Source organism: Kogia breviceps, chromosome 9 (assembly GCF_026419965.1).
Source record: "Kogia breviceps isolate mKogBre1 chromosome 9, mKogBre1 haplotype 1, whole genome shotgun sequence".
In the NCBI taxonomy this organism is placed as follows: domain Eukaryota; kingdom Metazoa; phylum Chordata; class Mammalia; order Artiodactyla; family Physeteridae; genus Kogia; species Kogia breviceps.
The window spans coordinates 38,340,359-38,361,145 of NC_081318.1; the positions used below are offsets into that span (position 1 = coordinate 38,340,359).

Genomic DNA, 20,787 nt, shown 5'->3' on the forward strand with positions numbered 1-20,787 from the left:
TGGGGGAAGAAAGTAAAAACATCGAACCCATCTTGTGGCCAAAAAAAAAAAAAAAAAAAAGGAGTAGGTGTAAAAAAGATGAAAAATAATAAAATACAGTTAGCGAATTATAAGTTGATTACTGTTTTCCTAAGTCCATAAATTGCTGGGCTAGAAAGCTGATACCACTGTTTTTAAGCTATGAACAGCAGCAACAATAACCAAAGAAAAAAATTCCACCTACTAATCAGCATGCTAACTCAGCATGTTGCCTGTGAAAAGCAACACTCCGAAAACATGGTTCTTTGAAGCTTGTCTTACCAGAAGGCTATTATTTCTGGTATAGCTACATGATTGGGGGAGACTGTAGTTAAGTCTTGCAGTCACGCTCATATGTCCATCATCTGGCATTAGTAGATGCAGATCAGATCACCAAACTCCCTGGCACACCCTGAGTGACAGCCCTGGGGTTCTGGAGTGACTGTATCTCTCAGACTCAAGTGGGCACACTATTGATCTCTGTAATCCACAAAATATGTATGTGAGCTTTACCAAGGTTAAAGAGTGAATCCACTGTTCTTAGGTGTCATTGATTGCGATTTTAAAATAGGTCCGGTAGGATTGAAGAATGTGTGTGTCTGGTATGGAAAGTTTCCCCAGAAAAGGTCTAGGAAAAACTGAAATCAATACTGCAATGCTACATTACACAGGAGTTTGAACTCCGGAGGTTGAATATCTGCTTCAAGCTTTTTCTCTTGGCTAGGAACTTAGGAGGTACCTCAAAAATATCACATCTGTTCTGTGGCAGAAGGCACCCTTCTAATGAATAGCAGAAAAACAAATACACCTTTTCCTCCTTGTAATGAATCATTGTGTTTTCCTACAGATTGTGTGTGGCGTTTGAGGCAGAGAGAGCAAACTTGCCAATATTTTGAGCTAATGCTTCAGCACCTTTCATTTTTCACTCTGAGCAGGAAACCTCTCTTAAACTTGTTCATTTTACAGAGGGAAAATCAAAGCCCATGGCGTATTGTCAGAGCTGCTTTATTGTTGTCATCATTTACAAACGTCCCTGGAATTAATTGACTTCTCACATTACATATTGTAAAGTAACTCATTTTTTGACACATTTATGGGAAAGTGGCAGGGTCTAAGTGGCTGGTTACTGTCTCTTGGTTTTGGCTCATATTATAAACTGGAAAACCAATAAAAACTCTGAAATTACAGTTGTAGAAAAAAATAATGTGCAGTTCGAAAGAAGCAGTCTCCATTAACTATTTGGTTAGTTGACCTAAAGGAAAAAGGAGGAGGGAGTTGCAGAATATGAAATGTAAATACTTGGTTTGTTTTAATATCTTTACAGGATCCATTAAGGGGGTTAGTGAATGTTTCCCATGAACATCCTCAATTGACGTTGTCTGTTTGAAAGCATATTCTAAGTAGCTGGCTTCCTTTCACACGCCTGGAAGTATAAATTAACCCACACTGTATACCATGAATCATCGCTGCATAGATGCTCATAGTTTACTGAGAGTCATTCTGTCTCAAAGGCATTGCTTCTGAAGCTAAAGAGGAGAAATATAGGGTATAAGCTGTATTTATAGTGCCAGGGCACATTGATTTCTAGATAGATATTTTGAATCCTTTTTTTTTTTCCCACATAGTCCCCTTTTCACTAAATGAAGCAGGTTCGACTCATTCTCATAGCTTGCTTTCACGAAAATTAGACGCATGGAAACAAGGACATATTGTTAAAAATGAATAAATTAGAGGCGGACTAAGCCTTCTAGCTCAGTAACAGCAAAGGGAATATAGCCGTTGGTTTGAACAATCTTCTTAAATAGGAAATGTACTTTAAAGCCATCCTGCTGTGATCCTGTTAATTACCAAAAAAGATTAGAAGTCTTCTGGTTCATGGGATCCTTTTACCTAGAGTTGCAGCTGCATAAGCAATCAGACATTTGCACTGTCCCTTCAGACCAGCGAGGGGATGTTATTAAAGGGAAGTCATTTACCCCAATCTGTAAGATGTAGCCTGGCAGAAATTCAGTAACTGTTTGTGATATGCTTATTCTGCCACTCTGCTTAGTGGTTTTGGCTCTTGACATACAGCAGCATTTGCGTTAAATCTCCAACCACTAGGTGAAAGGGAGAAAAATGCCCCATTTGGGAGGTTGTTTTCAAAACACAGAATGATGTGTGATCTGCTTTTCATTACAAGTACTGTGAAGAAAAAGCAAAATTCCCTCGCCCCCTCTCCCTCTCTTTTTCTCCTCTGGTCTTCTCTCCCACTGTCCCCTTATCTTCTCTGTCCCTCCTTTCTCTCCTCCTCCCCCCCACCCCAGCACTGCTTTTTCTCTCCCACTCACATCCTCTGATGGGCGTTCAAGCTAGTAAAATTCATGTTGGAGAATCCCACAAACACAGCTAGGCATACACAGAGCCGGAGGGCTTTTGCATTTGAATTTCCTCTCAGAAATGAAATGGAAAGAAAACTGCTCTCAGAATTCAGACAAGAAGAGAACATCAGAGGAGGATTTAGGTGTTTAAAAAAAACCAAAAAAACAAAAAAACATCAACTAAACAAGAAATAGAGCATATTTATATAGAAATGCATATTTCAAACTTACCCTGTAAAAGCGGTTTCTGTGCTACACCACCTTCTGTGTCCCTGCGTGCTGGATTCCTCAGTTCCTTAGTTGCTATAATCACGTGGTTGTGTTCTTGCCCGGGTGTAAATAGGTGCATACGTGTGTGTACTAAAGTATACACAAACGTGTACTATAGATATGCACACATGCAAGCAATCTTATCTCTGTATTCTAAAATGTAAACGAAGGCGGGAGGCTACAGCTAGGATTCCTTCTTTTTCCTGGAACTCTTTCAGTCGGCAGGCTGAAGCCCTCAATCCAGTGAAGAGAGATCCTGGGAGCTGGCTTTATTTCTCCTTGTTTCCATGGTGGTTAGTGGTGGTGCATCGTTCACCCGATCAGTTGTCACACTGACATGGTGCTGCCTGCTCAGCGGTCATTAATAACTGAACACCCTCCACTCCCCAGAGAGGGGCCAATCGCTTCGGACTGCCAAGATGTAGCGCTCGCAGCTGCTCCCGTCTGGTTGGCTGAAACAACCTGTCTGTTCTGTGACACTGCTACTTAGGATACAAATAAGTGAAGCAGCCTTGCTTATTTTCCTAGGTATCATTCCCTTCCTTCCCTCCTTCTTTCCTCCCTTTTTTCCTCCCTTCCCTCCCTCCCTCCTTCCCCCCTCCCTTCTTCCTTCCTTTTTTTACTTCCTTCCTTCCTTTTTTTGAGGGGGAGGAATTTTTGACAAGTTTTCCCATTTTTGGATTCTCAGTCATTCAGAGAAACTGTGTTTTCTCTCTGAAAATAGCAGGGCACATTACTAATAAGGATTTCCCAAATATTAAAAGCACCTGGGAGGGATGCAGAGCTTCCGACTCCTTCTCTATGAAGTTCACCAAGGGCTGTATTATTTAAGAAGAGCGGCTTAAAACTGTTTGAGTGGCATTTGGTTTTCTGTAGGTCCTACTTAATTTAGCATATGTGCTTGTTGTTCAATAACACTTTTTTTGTTTGTTTTTAAAGCAATGACGTTTCTTACCTGGACTGACCAGTTTTTTAAAATTAAAAAATTTAAAAACATATATTTGCTTCTCTATAATTCACAACATTGGCATATTAAAAGGGTATTTTAAAAAATATATTTTTCCAGTTAACATGCACTCACTTCTCCATATGTGATGAAATAAATTTGCCAGCCACATATGAACGGGTACGTGTGTCAGGGTGTTAGTGGGTATCTGTGCGTGTGTTAGGGTGCATGCTTTACTAACTCTGGGGGAGAATTTCACCTGCAATAAAATTAAACCCTCAAGAAAATGATTTCTCTTTGTTCTTAGACCTATTAACTCAGAATTTATATTTTCCAGGAAAATATACTATATACACCACATGTAAAACACCCACTGAATTATCATAAATTTGAAAAGAAACACAGAAAAAAGCATGGTGATGTATGTTTCTGTAAGGACACCTGTGAGTAAATAGGCAGCAATTTTTTAAAATGCATGTTTTGGGCCTCCCTGGTGGCGCAGTGGTTGAGAGTCCGCCTGCCGATGCAGGGGGCGCGGGTTCGTGCCCCGGTCCGGGAGGATCCCACGTGCCGCGGAGCGGCTGGGCCCGTGAGCCGTGGCCGCTGAGCCTGCGCGTCCGGAGCCCGTGCCCCGCAACGGGAGAGGCCACAACAGTGAGAGGCCCGCGTACCGCAAAAACAAAAACAAAAAAAAAAAGAAGAAAAGAAAAAAAAATGCATGTTTTACAACCTTAATTAGCATCCTAGAGAAGCATCTTGTTGAAAAGGACGGAGCATGAGGATTAATTTATCAACAGGTCAACAACAGGTTGGACTCATGACTCCAGCGCTGGTTTTGAGAGACTACCCTCTAGTGGAGTAAAAAGAAATGGCGTTTTCAGGTTACTGGATTTACTTGGGGAGGGAAAAAACATTCCCATCTAATTACTCCTTAAGTATTTATTGAAATGATATAGACCAAGAGTTTACATTTATTATAATCGTAATACCAGTTTTGTTTCTAAATACTAAATGTTTTCTCTCTGTGGTTTTCTTTAAAATGTTCCCAAATGCTTCATTTATTTCTTTTATAAAACTTTATTCAAATGTTTCTTAACCTTTTGAATAAAAATAAGTTCAAGACGTAAGTAGTTTCTTGTTTAACCTAGTAACACTTGTTTCAGAATGCTGCCTTAAGAGTTTCTTCTTTACTAGACACTCTAGTGCTTACGCCGCCAATGTTAGGCACCCACGGTCCAGTGTCGGGGACGTTGTGATGCACTGTGTCTACATTTACTTTAATGTACTTGTGATAATAGTAACTCCCCCAATCTTACTCTCTCCAGCGCCAATTTCTTGCCTATTCCAAATAATTTCACCACTGGCAGATTTTTATTTCTGCATATGGAAGAATTATATTAAAATTGTGATAACTACGTGAAAAAGGAATTTTAGTTTTATACCATTGGTTTCTTAAGCATTTCATTGTGGTTGATTGGTGTTGACTATATAATTGACAAATCCAGTTATCAAACCGATTATAATGGACTACCATAATGAAAGGAAGTGGTGATAATCAAGCAGATAGAGGATTAAACTACTTTCTTGGTTTATAAATGAAACTAACAGTCATAACTAATATTATAAATTTCAGTCTCTTTCAGAAATCAAATAAAAATCTAAGTTTTAATTCAGTGAGAGTGGAATATTTTAAATGCTACCTTATGCTCTATCATAGTAAGTTGTTTTAACTTCCTGTGATTACCTTTTTCTGGCATATGGGAGATGAGATAGCTTTTCTTGCAATTGTCCTTTTGGTGTAGGCACATGATAAATTCAAAAGATTTCATACTCATTTATATAAATTTAATATCATGGAACATTAGAAATGAGATTTCAGTGTGAGAGAGAAAATAACTCTGACTTTGGATAAAAAGAGTGAGGGTTTTGTTCTTTGGCTGTAGTTTCCTTTTGATACAAGGGCACCAGCAGCTGAGTAGAAGCTGTATATGTTTCAGGTGATTTTTTACTTTTGCATCAGGTCAGTCATTTGTTAGTAATGAAAGGTAGCCCTCCAAAAAGATATGTTAAAAACTTATTTAATTATCATATCTATATAATAAAGTACCATGTGAAGACATTAAATTGTGACAGGATGAGGATTTGGGGTCTTTTGAATTAGTACAGTTGTGAATGGTCATCAGATGAGAAACAAAGTCTTAAAACTCTAATGTTCTGAGTCCTAAAAGTTCAAGAAACGTGATATGTGCACACAGCTGGTCAGAGAGCAAGCCTAGAACCCCACAGGTCTTCCAAGATTTTTCCGCTATATCACCCTCTTATGAATGATAGGTCTCTGCTTTTTCTTCTTTTCCTCCTTCCCTTTTTTTCTTCTTTCCAAGTTTTTTTTTCTTTAGAATCCATTGCAAATACAGTGTATTACATGGATGTGCATGTCAGCTGCCTTGTAATAAATATCTGCAGGGTTTCCTGAATGAGTACCTAGTTCTAATGAAAATGTATTGAAATGATTTTTAAACATAAATGAGTAATTACAGCCCTTAAATTATGTTGAAAGAGTTCTGCCTGGATCATCAAATAAGAAAATATAGGGGTGCAATAAATATGTATTTGTTGATTTAATGGTTGAAGTTAAGCTACTCATTTGTGAAGGTTTATTGCTGTTTCGTGGAACCCTAGGCAGTGTTTGCCTGTGTGCTTTTGTTAGAGAAGTAGCCTGGGTAGTGGGTCAGAGTGCAGGTTCTCGGGACAGACAACCTGGGTTTGAACGCTTACCTTGCTGTTTTCTACCTTTCTGACCCTCAGCAAGAACTTAACATCTCTGCATCTCAGTTTCCTCCTAGGATTGTTTTGAGGATTAAAGTAGTTAATATATTTAAAAGCTTAGAAAAGTTCCTGGAACATAGTAAGCTTGAATGAATGTTTGACATCACCATTATTTTCATTATTATCATTGTCATTGTCATCATATCATCATTTGTTCCAACTATCCCCTTTGTTTGGGGTGCCCTTTCCACCTTCCATTCTAAGTCCCTGCCTCTCACTTTATCTGCCTACTCTGAAATAAGTTAGTTCAGTTCACATGCTGCTTCCCCTGTGGAATCTTCTCTGATTCTCTAACAAGATATGAGCTCTCATTTGACCCATGCTAGCGTTCTTTATCCCTGCTATCACATCACTTTTTAAAATATATTACAACTGTTTCTGTAGTTTGACCCTTTTTAGTCTCTAAGATTCTCCTGGATGGGGGAGGGGGGGTCTGTGTCTTAATCATCTTTAACATCTATAGCATGTAAAAACATGGAGAAAAAAATGTTTGTTGCATAGTGTTTGTTTTAAAAATTATTTGATCTTCACAACATCTTCATAAGATAGATATTTTTATCCCCATTTGACAGTGTAGAAACATTGGCTCAGAGAAGTTAAGTTACTTGCCCAGTGTCCCAAATCTATTAAATAATGGAGCTAAAATTTGAACTCAGTTTGGTCTGCCTACAGAGCCAAGGCTCTTTTTTACTGCACAGGGCACTCAGTATTCATTTGTAAAATAAGCGAATGCTTGATTGATGACTGAGTCAACCAATTAAATGTAGTCAGCACCAAGGGATGCTAAAAATAAAAATACTATTTTAAAAAGGAATAAATTTTATGCACTCCACAGTGGGTGTTTTTATATAGTTACTGTTGGTTCAGTGTTAATGAGAGAATTTTTATTGCTGGCACCATTTGGGAAATAGAGCTCTGAAGAGATGCAGTGCCTGGTTGGAAAGATGAACTGACATGTTAAATACATGTGAATGGCCACTGATGAAGAGGGGCTGACACTGAGCTGAGAAGATCTTCAGTGGCACTGTCCGTCCTCGTCTGATTCTGATAGCAGATTTGCTCTTAAGTTAGAAACAGGATGTAAAGTGAGGAACCTTGGCTGTTTGTTAGAATGTTGAACTAAAGCAAGTTGGAGTAGTGTTCTCATTTTCTTTTTCAAGGGAGTTTTGAAAAGTAGAATTGGAAAAAAAAAAAATGAGATCCTTATTTAACTATAGGTCTTGTTTTTTAATACGGGATACGACTCTAGTTGAAGGACAAAAGTAATTTCACCCCTTGAGGAAATTCACAACCAAAGATGAAAGATGTCAGAAGTCAAGGAGATAAATCTCTGTCTTTCTGTCTCTTCTTCAGATTCCTCTCTTCTTCCCTCTCGTCCTCCTTGTCTTTCTCTAAGTCTAAAACTGTCTCTCATCTTTGCTTCTCTCTGCTCATCCCCTTTCAGAGGATTGAGTTTAACTTCTTCTCTAGCCATGTAAAAACTAGTGAAATAGTAAAGTACAGTTTTAGAAAATATATACAGGTAAATAGATAGAGATAGGTAAGTAGCCAGATAGGTAGTTCATAGGTTGCACAGAAATAACTGGAAAGAAATCTGTCAAAAAAGAAAATATTCTAAACTCTTGGTAGTAGTTATCTTTGATGGGATAATGGTTGTGTTTTGTTTTTGATAAAGTGCTGACCTGTATATGACATCATTTTTTAAAATTGAAGCATAGTTGGAATGCTGTGTTAATTTCAGGTGTATAGCAAAGTGAAGTGATTCAGTTATGTGTGTGTGTTCTTTTTCAGATTATTTTCCATTATAATTATTACAAGATATTGACTATAGTTCCCTGTGCTATACAGTAGGAGCTTGTAATTTATTTTATATATAGTAGTGTATATCTGTTAATCCCAAATTCCTAATTTATCCCTCCTCAACCCTTTTCCCTTCGGTAACCATAAGTTTGTTTTCTATGTCTGTGGGTCTATTTCTGTTTTGTAAATAAATTCATTTATATCATTCTTTTAGATTCCACATTTAAGTGATATCATATGATATTTGTCTTCTCTGCTTCACTAAGTATGATGATCTCTTAGTCCATCCATGTTGCTGCAAATGGCATTATTTCATTTTTTACGGCTGATTAATATTCCATTGTGTGTGTGTGTGTGTGTGTGTGTGTGTATGTGTGTGTGTATATATATATATATATATATATATATATATATATATATACACACACACACACACCACATCTTCTTTATCCATTCATCTGTTGATGGACATTTAGTTGCTTCCATGTTTTGGCTATTATAAACAGTACTTCTATGAACATTGAGTGCATGTATCTTTTCATATTAGAGTTTTCATCTTTTCTGGCTATATGCCCAGGAGTGGGCTTGCTGGGTCACATGGGAGTTCTATTTTTAGTTTTTGAAGGAATCTCCATACTGTTCTCAATAGTGGCTGCACCAATTTACATTCCCACCAATAGTGTATGAGGGTTCCCTTTTCTCCACATGATAATGGGTGGTTTTTAATTTTCTTTTTATGCTTCTCAGACTTTCTGCAGTCAATATGTATTATTTTTATAATCAGAAATAATAGCTATTTTGAAAAAAAGATATGAATTTCTTTTGGGGTAAAATTTTACTTCTATACCTGGAGCTGTTTTGTTTAGTAAAACATCTAACTTTCTTAACTTAATATTCAATTCTATCTATGATATAATAATTGAAATCGCAACACAACAGTAATAATAGTAGACACCATTTATTGAGTTCTTGTCTTGTGCCAAGTAGTCTGTTAAGAGTTTTTCATGAACTGTATCATTCAGGCCTCCCCATTAGAATACCAGGTAACCATTAGTCTCATTTTACAGATCAGAAAACTGAGGGCCGAGTGTGCAAAAACTCACTTAATTGCTTATTAGCGGAGTCAGCAATCAAACCAAAGTCTGTCTGAGTCTAACACTTATAACCACTGTGCTACACTGACTCTGATATGTTTCCCATATCGCTGTCCAGTCATTCTCTCTATTCCTATTTCACATCTCATGCCTCAGCTACATCATATGCCTTATCATTTCCTGAACAAATTTTGTCTGTTGGATTCTTCACAGTTTATTTCTTCTTAAGTGTATCAGGTCTACAAGGCTTCTGCTCAAAAAATCCCATCTTTAAGAAGCCCCCCTCCATCTCAATGAGATAAGTACTTCCTTATTTTATCATAATTTAAATTTACCTCTTATTATTGTATTTATCTCACTCCAGTACATATTATCTTTTATGATTTATTTGTGCCTAAATAGTAAGCAACTTGAAGGCAGAAAATATGTCCTATTTGCTTTGTTTATTCAGTAGTGCATTTTACATATTAAAAGGTCAATGTTTGGTTAATTAAACCCCATCATGTGACTGAAGGAATAATTTACTACTCTCATGTGTGTGCTGGTTTTCTTCCAAGCATTTGAGTAAAATCGGAGAATTGCATAGTTAATAAAAAACCTGCCTCTCAAGGTGGTAGATTTTGTCGGATCAGTTACACATGAGGCTATTCATAAGACAGCTGTTATTTATGGGAGAATAGAGTGTCTCTTGACTTGGCTTCTTCCTCTTTTGCTATTCTTTGATTAGTACATGTTAAATGCAGTTGTGTTCATATAGCTACTAAGATTCATGTAAGTTCTAGGCAAAAATTAAGCTGCAAGACCCAAATGGCAGGTAGGTTCATAAGAATTCTAGGCAAAAATTAAGAACCAACATAGCATGAGATAACACCTTGTGCAATATTCTTAGGCAAAGTCTGCTGGTATTTTCTTGCTTTTACATGAGTTATTTTGTAAGGTGGGCTAATGAAAGCTATCAGTTTTTTATGTCTAAGCAAAGGATCAAGGCAGTGATTTCTGAGCCAGAGAAAACAAGCTTTTTTTGTCAGTAAAATATTTAGGCATCTTGTTATTTTGCACCATAGAGGTTAAAGAGTTGTTTGAATTTTCATGAATATTTTATGTCACTTTTGCTTGCTTCTACCAAATGGGAGAACAAAGGTGACTGTTATCATTCTCATCTGGTTCTCTTCCTTCATTAATGGAGCATACAGGAGGCCCAGATCCAAAGTTCTCTGTCTGATCTTTTAGTGATTGTTCGCAGAGTTATTCCTTTTAGGGTAGGGAAGGTGTTTTTAGGAATGAAAGCCATTTACTACAACTAGCAACAATGGCAGAAGAGAGAGGAGATTCTTGTAGTTACTACCTATACTGATGCCGCTGCTGAATTTTCAGCTTTAAATCTTAAAATTTTTTTCAACTCTATCTTATAATCCTACTCTATTCTACTAGGACTATTTGGGGTGGTGGGTTCTACTCCAACCTTTGGTCTTTAGAATATTTTCAGAAATGAGTTGATAAGATGATCAGCTAAAGGTAGTTCTGAGCAGATACTGGACACTCCATACTTATTTATTTTTGACAGTTACTGCTTCATTTATTATCACTCTGTATATTTAAGTCAGACCTGGCTCTCTTTGGATTTGGCCTGTTCATCAGCTGGTTTCTGATTCAGGATCTGGGGAGGGTAAAAGAAGTTCTGAGTAATATACGAAGTAGTGAAATCTAGTCAAATGCAGGTGGATAATTGTGCAGACTTTGCCTGACAGAATTCGAGTTTTGTCTATCAGTGGCATTTGTTGACCTCTGAGTGTGTATAGAGAATTCTTCAAGGAATTATGAGACCGTCCCTTCCAGTGTCTTCTATTTTAAAACTGTTAGTAGCTGTTCATACTAAGTGTGTGTGTTAATCAGGATACTTTTGGCTGCCAGGGAGACAAATGCTATTTTAACTAGCTTAGGTTAAAATTAGCTTAGGTTTAAACCAGCTCAAGTTACAAGGTGGGGTTATGGGTAGGGTAGGGTAGTCTTGCATGCAACAATAATATGGGCGGGAGAGAAACTGGACCTCAGAGACAAATTGGCCGTGAACTCACATGATGCCAGGAGATTCTTTTTTGTTCTCCTGTGTCTGCTTTTCTGGAGTATTGGGTTTATTTTCTTCTCCTGCTGGTCAGCTTTCTTTACATATCTGACAGCACGGCCACCAACAGCTCTCATGTTCTTCATCTCACAATTTTACCACCAGGGAGACTATCCCTTTTTTCTTAGTTCCAATGTGAAAGATTTGGAGGGAATTCCTACTTGGGCCACATGCTTATTCCTGGATAAAGCACTATTCTGTCATCCCTGCCCAAATTAAAGGGTAGGGGACAAGGAGAAGTTCCCCAGGAAAAGGAAAGTGTCCACTAGGTAAGCAATAAGGACTTAATAATATTAGATACTACTTATGGAGTGCTGTCTACCAGACGCGGAGCTAATTAAGCGCTTTGCTTACAGCACCTCTTTAATGTCTTAGAGTTAGTTTGTAAGCAGATACTGTTTCCTCCTTTTACAGATAAAGAGGAAGCAGGTTTCTTCACTCCCTATGATAACATGGCTTGTGAATGGCTCAGCCAGGGTTGGAATCCACATCAATCTGACTCCCAAGCTTGAGTTTGGAACCACTCACTGTGCTAAGTGTCACATGGTTATCAAATGAAGCTTAGAGCAGTGTCCATGGAGCGCACACTTAAAGCTTTTCCTCAGCACAGCAGTGTTGGACAGCCAGCCAGGCTATGCTTCCTGCCATCAGTAGCCACAGTGCCAGTGGCTGAGGACCTGCTGACCACCTTGTGTCCTCCCTGGAAGTGTTAAGAGTCAGACAGGGTGGGCACTGGAGCCCCTGCCTGGCCTGAACCATGTCCTCCCTCCTGTCCTCTGAACTGTGAATAGCCTTTAACTGAGATCAAAGTTTTGTAACCTTCGCCATCTGTTGGATTCTCAGCAAGTCACTCTCTGAGACTCATCCTTATATGAGGTAGGCCTCTCCTCACCCTGCCTCTCATTCCACATGCTTTTCTTGTCACAGGTAACACGGCTCCAGCACCCTCTCGCATATGGCCATCCAGCTGCTGTATGCTTCATTCGACACAAATTCTCCCGATTCTTTCCGCTTTTTCTATTTTTCTTTGGTAAGCAGATTTCCCATCCTTTCAACGATATCCCAGACCTCTTCTTCTATGTCCTGCTTCAGCTGAAATCTAATCTCCTTTCAGGACTTGATTATTTTTGTGGCCATCTCTGCTTGGAGACCACTCATTTTCCCACCCCTTAGGTCTGTGTGTGTGTATGTATGTGTGCACATGTATGTGTGTGCATATTGATGGGGGATCATGTTTCTGTACCTCCTCTGGCTTCCCAGTACCAATTTCAAGCCACTAATTATTAACTCTTCTGTGAGGTGCACACCATTCCTTACCTGCCCAGGTGGCTATCACTTACCTACTTCTCAGTAGAGGCCTGTCATTTTTAAAAAATAAATTTATTTATTTATTTTTGGCTGTGTTGTGTCTTCATTGCTACGTGTGGCCTTTCTCTAGTTGCGGCGAACGGGGGCTGCTCTTCGCTGTGGTGCGTGGGAATCTTATTGCGGTGGCTTTTGCTGCAGAGCATGGGCTCTAGGTGTGTGGGCTTCAGTAGTTGTGGTACGCAGGCTCAGTAGCTGTGGCTCGTGGGCTTAGTTGATCCACGGCATGTGGGATCAGGGCTCGAACAGGGCTCGAACCAGGGCTCGAACCAGGCTCGAACCATCAGCCCCGGACCAGGGCTCAAACCCATGTCCCCTGCATTAGCAGGTGGATTCTTAACCACTGTGCCACTAGTGAAGCCCTAGAGTCCTGTCTTGATATCTGGAAAATGATATGCTTTTCCACCCAGGCTGCTGCTAAAATAGTGGGAGATTTCAACTTTTAAGCATAAAACCAGCATAAAATTATTAAGTATCCTTAAATTAAAATAACTTTCACTTTCACTGCATTTCTAAAACCCACTCCCAGGTATGCTCCGTTGATGATGTTGGTAACTGGAATTATTCTACCTTGGAAATCTTGAACTTGAGTGTCCTGCTTTCTACCATTAACGTTCTATCTATCTGGCTCTTTTAGAACTGTGCTCCTCCTACGTCTGCTTTTTTTTTAAGATGTTGGGGGTAGGAGTTTATTTATTTATTTATTTATTTTTGCTGTGTTGGGTCTTCGTTTCTGTGCGAGGGCTTTCTCTAGTTGCGGTGAGCAGGGGCCACTCTTCATCGCGGTGCACAGGCCTCTCACTATCATGGCCTTTCTTGTTGCAGAGCACAGGCTCCAGACGCGCAGGCTCAGTAGTTGTGGTGCACGGGCCCAGTTGCTCCGTGGCATGTGGGATCTTCCCAGACCAGGGCTCGAACCCGTGTCCCCTGCATTAGCAGGCAGATTCTCAACCACTGCACCACCAGGGAAGCCCTACGTCTGCTTTTTGACACCATAGAGACCTCAGATCTTCTGAGACCATTTCTTTCCTATTCATTCTTATTTCTCTTCCTTTCCTACCCACCAAGGTTGATCATCTAAACTACTCACCATTCAGTCACCTTGGGTCTCTTGCTCTGGTCTCCCACCATGCCTGCCCAGTCAGAACCTCTGAACAACACCATGATTGTTCTCTGTTCTTGTCTCTGAGAGGTAAATTGGTCGTGGAGGAAATCATATTAAGTGCAGAGTGTCCTGTTTCAGCTGGGTCTTCAGCAGTGGCCTCCCATTCTTGTATTTGTCCGAAGTCAGCTCTTTATCCAGTTATCTTCAGAGAGGACTCCAAATTTTGCAGTCTCTTCAGCATCCCTTGTCACTCTCTGAATATTCTTAGGAACATGCCATTGATTTTAGTTTCATTGAACTCGGGCCTGGAGGTGTGAACTCCCTTTATTTCACAACCTTGCAACATACTGATGACTCTTTATCCACACTCATCATGATCTTTCTTTTGTAGTCTTAAAGGATGAGACTTTTTCTCTCTACAGCCCTCCCTTTCTTCCCCTCAAATTCATCTACTTCTGTGTTCACAGGAATTCGTTTCTAGAAGCCTTTTTCCCCATTCCACCCTGTAATTGACAAATTGCCATGAAGTTCATAGACATGCTTAATTCTTACTCATACTAAAATAATACCAACATTCTCTTAACCTTTAATCCTACTCTGTCATTCTATATCTGTCCTCCTCATAGAAGTTTCGCGAGAGCTATCAGCATTTGATATTACTTCATCATCACTTTCTACTTACTTTTCCAGCTCATGTTTTTCTGGCTTCTGCTCTAGCCATGCTACCAAAATTTCCCTTTGGAATCTCATCAGTGCCCTACCAGCTTGGTTCTTGTACATCAAAGGCTGCCAGTCATGCTCACGCTTGCCTACACATTCGTTCTGCTGTCATTGTGGGCTCATCTACCTTTTAAATATTTATCCTAGATTTCGTCTTTTGCCTCTGCTCTTCATATTCTCTTAGATAATATAATCTCTTCTACTTATATATTCATTACTCTCCAATGTATATCACTGCTCTCGCACATAAAATTCTTCCTCCATATCCATTTAGATATGCTCCTCAGACTGTCTGATAAATGTCTCTACTTGCATGAGCATGGGCACTTCATACTCTCCATGTCTAAAACTGACGTCTTAAGCTTGTCTCTAGAGTGGTTTTTCTTCCTTTATTTTTTTAAACAACTTTACTTGCTTATTTATTTATTCATTTATGGTTGCATTGGGTCTTCGTTGCTGCGCGTGGGCTTTCTCTAGTTGTGGCGAGCGGGGGCTACTCTTTGTTGCAGTGCACAGGCATCTCATCACGGTGGCTTCTCTTGCTGTGCAGCACGGGCTCTAGGCACGCAGGCTTCAGTAGTTGTGGCGCACGGGCTCTAGAGCGCAGGCTCAGTAGTTGTGGCGCACGGGCTTAGTTTCTCCGTGGCATGTGGGATCTTCCTGGACCAGGGCTCGAACCCACCTCCCCTGCATTGGCAGGTGTATTCCTAACCACTGCGCCACCAGGGAAGTCCCCCCTTTTGTTAAAAATTTATTTTAGTTGTAGTAGCAGTACCCAGTTACCTGGAGGAGTCCAGGATCTTTGAGCCTCCTTCTGTCTTATACCCTTCATTCAACCATTTGCTAAATTCTGCTGATTTTACTCTCAAAGTTTCTTAAATCATGTTCTCTATCAGTTAGGCCTTCAATCGTCTCTTGCCCTGGTCACTGCAATCATTCCAAACTTGCCTGCTTCCAGTCTCATTCCCTGTAGTACAAGCTGCAAAACAACCAATTTGTTTCTCATCACAAACAGAATATTATTCCAAGCTCCTTAGCGTTGAGGTCCTTCTATAACCTGCCTCTTGGATCCAGATACTCCTTACTGGTCACATTGTACTCCAGTCATGTACAGCGTTTGTTGTTCTTCAAGCACCATGCTGGCTTTTCTCTCCTCTGTGTCTTTGCTGATTCCATCCAGGACACTTGGAGCGCTTGCCACCTGTAACACACAGTCAGGCACACAACTTCCTTTAGCAAGACTGCCTCCCACTGTTCACCTTTAACGCTCACTTTAAATATTCCTTCTTGTGACAAATCTGTCCCCTGCCAAAAAAGGCTGGGTTTAGTGCTCTGCCGCTGGGCCCATAGTCCAAAATAATTGATCAGAATGTATTATTGAATAAATGGATGAGTGAAATTTGAGTAGAGGTTCAATGGATAAGAAAGTAAAATTGTAAAGTGTTTAAGCACAGCAGCGTTACGTCTTTAAATCTATAATTGTGGATGTGTAGCCATGTATAAATGAGAGCAGAGTTATCCTTTGGTTCTTGTGTGAGACAGTTAAGCCATAATCCTCTGCTAATGGGTCAGAGTTATCTACTCTTGATTACACAGAGAACCGATGTGCAAATATGAACCAAGAGGAGGAATCCATCACAATTTCTTGGTGGGGGAGAAAAAGAAGAGCTCACATCTATCAATGATAGGGATGCAATATTCTCTTTGATAGCAAATTTAATATTGTTGTTATATCTATTATTAGTTAATTTATTTATATTTGGCTGCATTGGGTCTTCGTTGCTGCACGCACAGGCTTTCTCTAGTTGCAGTGAGAGGGGGCTACTCTTGGTTGCGGTGCGCGGGCTTCTCATTGTGTTGGCTTCTCTTGTGGCGGAGCACGGGCTCTAGGCACATGGCCTTCAGTAGTTGTGGCATGTGGGATCAGTAGTTGTGGCACACGGACTTAGTTGCTCTGTGGCATGTGGGATCTTCCTGGACCAAGGCTCGAATCCGTGTCCCCTGCATTGGCAGGCAGATTGTTTACCACTGCACCACCAGGGAAGCCTATTGTTATATCTATTATTGTTGTTGGTTAAGTAAATACAAATGATTTTCCTTAAGCTATCCACAAAACACAAGGGAATAGATCAGAATTTGCAATACGTCACTCTACACATATGGAAATTATGTGTGCTGAGATAATAAAAGTACCTAGAATAATAATTAATAATATTCATTGAGAGTTAACTATGTGCAAGACACTGAAGTGTGGTTAACTGCATATGTTCAGTTTTATTCTTACAATGCTGTGAGACATTCAGGCACCTGCCCCTTTTCACAGAAGACGGAACTGAGGTTCAGAGAGGTTCGTAAACTTCTGCAGTCATAGAGGCAATGAGGAACTGAGGCTGAAATACAGGTCAAACTCCAAAGCCAACACTCTTAAAACTATCTTCCTGCCTCTAGGTATCTTATTCTCTTCTTCTTTGCATGCTCTACAGAACAGCTTTTGCTTCTTGTATTTGCTTATTTGTAGCCAGATTGACACAGCACATTCGTAGTAGAATGCTAACAGTAATTTAGCTGTATCTCACTTTTCTCACTTCAGAATCTTTGACTGCATTCCCATCTTCCTAACTGGATGATTTCATCGTATTATGGCGATACCTATAAACCAGTATCCTCAAAGGCAGGCATTATATCAACTCAGATAATTTTTTAAAGTTTTCATGTTGGCTTTTATTACTCTAGGATAGTGTCTGTATTTGGCTGCCTTTTAGAGTCAATATTTAAGACTAATGACAGTTGTATTAGAGAAGCCAGCTCTTTTTCTAATTGTTGTGTTGGCCTGAAAATGGATAAGTAAATGGATAAGTAGAAACAGCTCCATAAAACTTCAACATTGCTATACACAAAACTAATTTACTATTTTATTTTTAAAAATATATTTGAGACTATCAAAAGGCAAAATTTATACCTTTTCCTAACAACAGAATTTCAAATCTTTATCAAAGATGACTGCTATGCAGAAAACTGGAAAATCAGAAACAGCAGACTTTAGGCATAGACAGAAAAAGAATAAGGCAAGCTTAGGCTTTAAGGTAAGAAAATGTTTTAAAATACATTCAGATGAAAGAACAAAATGTGTCTCTTTTGTGAAATCCCTTATCTTTCTTTCCATTCCGTAGACATGATGCAAAAAATGAGTAAATTAACCCGCAATAGTAAGAGTACTTCTTACATCCTTAACCTTCTATAAAGGGTATGTTTTATTAGAAATGCAATGAATAGTCAGTGTTTTAGCCATTTTAGACTTTGGGGGTGCTCCGCAGCTGTATAATGCTCACTGAGAGCCTATGTGTGGACTGCGGGGCTGGGAGAAGCCTGGACGGAGGGGCTGTGCTGAGCGCTTTCACATAGTTCCCATTACTAAGGAAACCACTCGTTTTGTCTGAACATGCTCTGAATAGATGTCTCATTTGAAGTCTAGTGCTCAAACCATGAGGATTGCATTATGGAGCTGAGAAAGAAATGAGGGGAACAAAAGCTGTTTGAAAATGCCACCAAGCATTCACAAAGCGTCGTACTGTAATAACATTCCACGAGACAGAAGGTGCATTTATTTTTGCCGCATTCCAAGTTATTTTGGTGTTATAAAAGCAAATTCCTTTGCCTGCCCACGTAATCAAAATAAGCAAAGCAGATGTTCTTCTGACCTATTCTTAATGCTTGCTCTTGTTAGGGTCTCACTCAGACGTGTGACATACAGCATAGGAAGGACAAAATATGGATTCTTATATTAATCTAGATTTGCTCCGTTGTGCTTTGTAACTAAATGTATAGTGCTATCTCTGTGCCAATAAACAAACGCATGTTCAAAGTCAGACCTCAGAATTTGCAGCCTCCAAATTGTCACTGTTAAATTCAGAATGGCTACTGCAAACTGGTGCTTGTTGTTCTTTAATGAGCCTCCAGTTCAGATTCTGAGTGACAAAACACTGCTTCTAGAAGGCTCCTGCTCCCTTCTCTAGCTTCCAGCAACCCATAGCAAAGAAAGTAGCTCCTGCTGAACAATCAGATGATCTTTCTTTCTTCCTCACCCTGGAAAGTAGGGTTTATGGGACTTCGATTACAATATAATCTTTATCATCCCATTCCCCATTCTTTGATAAGGGCTATTGACATTTTCTTAAATGTATGTAAAGCGCTGTACAGACACCCTAAGCAGAGGTTGCCACCTCTAAACCTATAAAGAAAGTCAGAAGCCTGCAAGGAAGGAGGGCATTGTTATCTTCATTTTGAGCTGCTTTAATCCTTTCAGCAAACAAGAGGTATATCAATATATCAACTAATCCACAAATGCAGAAATTAATACATATTTATAGATTCCTTGCCATTTTACTGTTTTGCTAATGCTCATAGCAGTAAGATAACTTATCTGAACAAGAGCCAGTGGCTGAATGAGGTAGCCTCATGGTAGCCTCGCACTTTAGTTCTGCATTGTGGACAGAGGATACTGAGTACTCTCCTTGGAGTACCAGTGTTACAAAGAGGTGCTATCAAGTCTAAGACCTAGAAACAAGCATAGAAAGCGAGTACAGGTTTATTTCCTTAATAATAATGCAAAGCCAACAGCATTGTCAGGTCTTGTTTTTATAGAACTTTTCCTTTTTCACCGGTCATGCATGTGTAATAAGCATGTATTTCAAGTAGATGTCTTTTACAGATTTCCTGCCTGACAAAGTTTAAGAAATACCAACAAAATTGTTTTCTAGAATTCAATTGCCTACCAACACCACTTAAATGGCCCTAGATTTGAAAGAAAGCTTATTCTTATGAAAGTACGTAAGTACTTACCCTATCAGTAATCTCCTCACTAGTTCTGATTACGAGCCTTCAATTCATTTTGAAATGAACAGCCTGAAGCTGCCAGCTCTTTCTAGTCCGAGGTGCCTATGGAGTATTTACTCAGAGTGTATGTTTAGCACTTTAGCTATTGTGGCTGCTGACAAGAGAATTCTAATACTCAGACTTATTATGAAGTTTGTTTTCAAAATGAGTATACGGTTCCTTACAGTTTATCCCCTCAAGGTTCGGCAGGGATCAGGATGTATGCATCTTCCTGTTCTTACTACTCAGCATGAGGCCTGGCATAAAACAAGCGTTCAGCAGAGGAGATTGAACTGAATTATTTGAGATGAGAAAAATACAGCAAACTCAGCATTTTTAATGACTCTTAGCCTGGCCTAACTGAGTGTGAAATGATGGAAACATCAAATGTTTAACCTGATTTAACATTTAGCTAATAAAGTCTAATTTTTCCATGGCCCTTCAATCACCTATAGCCCTTTTTGAAATATTTTGTGTGTGTGTATAAAAGTGATAAAATTTCACTGAAAGTATTGAATCAGATCTGTCATACAGCCTTTGCTTTGTTTCAAGCTTACATGGTTATATTTGTATTTCATTCTCTTAATGGGAGAGTTCTCAAAATGTCTCCAGTTACCGCGAATCATCAGATATTCATTATAATTCTGTTTCTGCCTGCAGCCATATATTTGCAGTCTGTTGTAACAATCATACATTTCCACTAACACCAATAATCATTTTATTTGGAGAAGAAAGTCCTGTTTAGAAGACTTAAATTTTGTTAGTAGACCAAAGAGATTTTAATTTGAACAGGAATGGAGAATTTACAGTTATTATTAAAATTACTAGAACATATCTATGATTTGGTAAAGTTAGAAGCTCACTTAATAATTTTTTAGAGAAGTTATAGTCTTTACTGTGCATCTTCAAACGTACATACATTTTGAATCATGAAGTATCTCATATATGATTTAGGACATAGTGTTAACACCCAAGTCAAAGCTTAACTTCACAGGACAGATAACATTGTGAGGGTGATTAAAATGTAGTGAATTTAAATATAGTAAACAGCCATCCATGCAGTATTGTATTTAGAAAGAGTGAGTTTAGAAAAAAATTAATGCCATTTTTAACTCAATGAGACTTGTATTGATTTTTTATTCCTTTTACATTGTTTAACTAAATATATGTCTGTTTAAGATTGTTTATTAACAAAATAGCTCAGGTATATTTTAGAAAATTTGGAAAATTTAGAAAGGATCAAGAAGGGAGAAAAAACCTTTGCCTTCAAAGGAGGTGTATACTTTGGT

General features: G+C 39.1%; 2 protein-coding genes across 3 annotated transcripts in view; one reads left to right on the plus strand and one right to left on the minus strand.

Moving 5' to 3' along the window:
• The window catches only part of LRRN3 (leucine rich repeat neuronal 3), a 38,278-nt gene extending 35,061 nt beyond the window's left edge, over positions 1–3,217 (minus strand). The window contains exon 1 of the mRNA XM_059073530.2: positions 2,610–3,217. The gene's annotated coding sequence lies outside the window, so the exon portion shown is untranslated. The remainder of the gene's footprint in view (positions 1–2,609) is intronic.
• The window catches only part of IMMP2L (inner mitochondrial membrane peptidase subunit 2), a 915,024-nt gene that overhangs the window by 478,399 nt on the left and 415,838 nt on the right, over positions 1–20,787 (plus strand). The gene's annotated exons all lie outside the window — the stretch shown is intronic.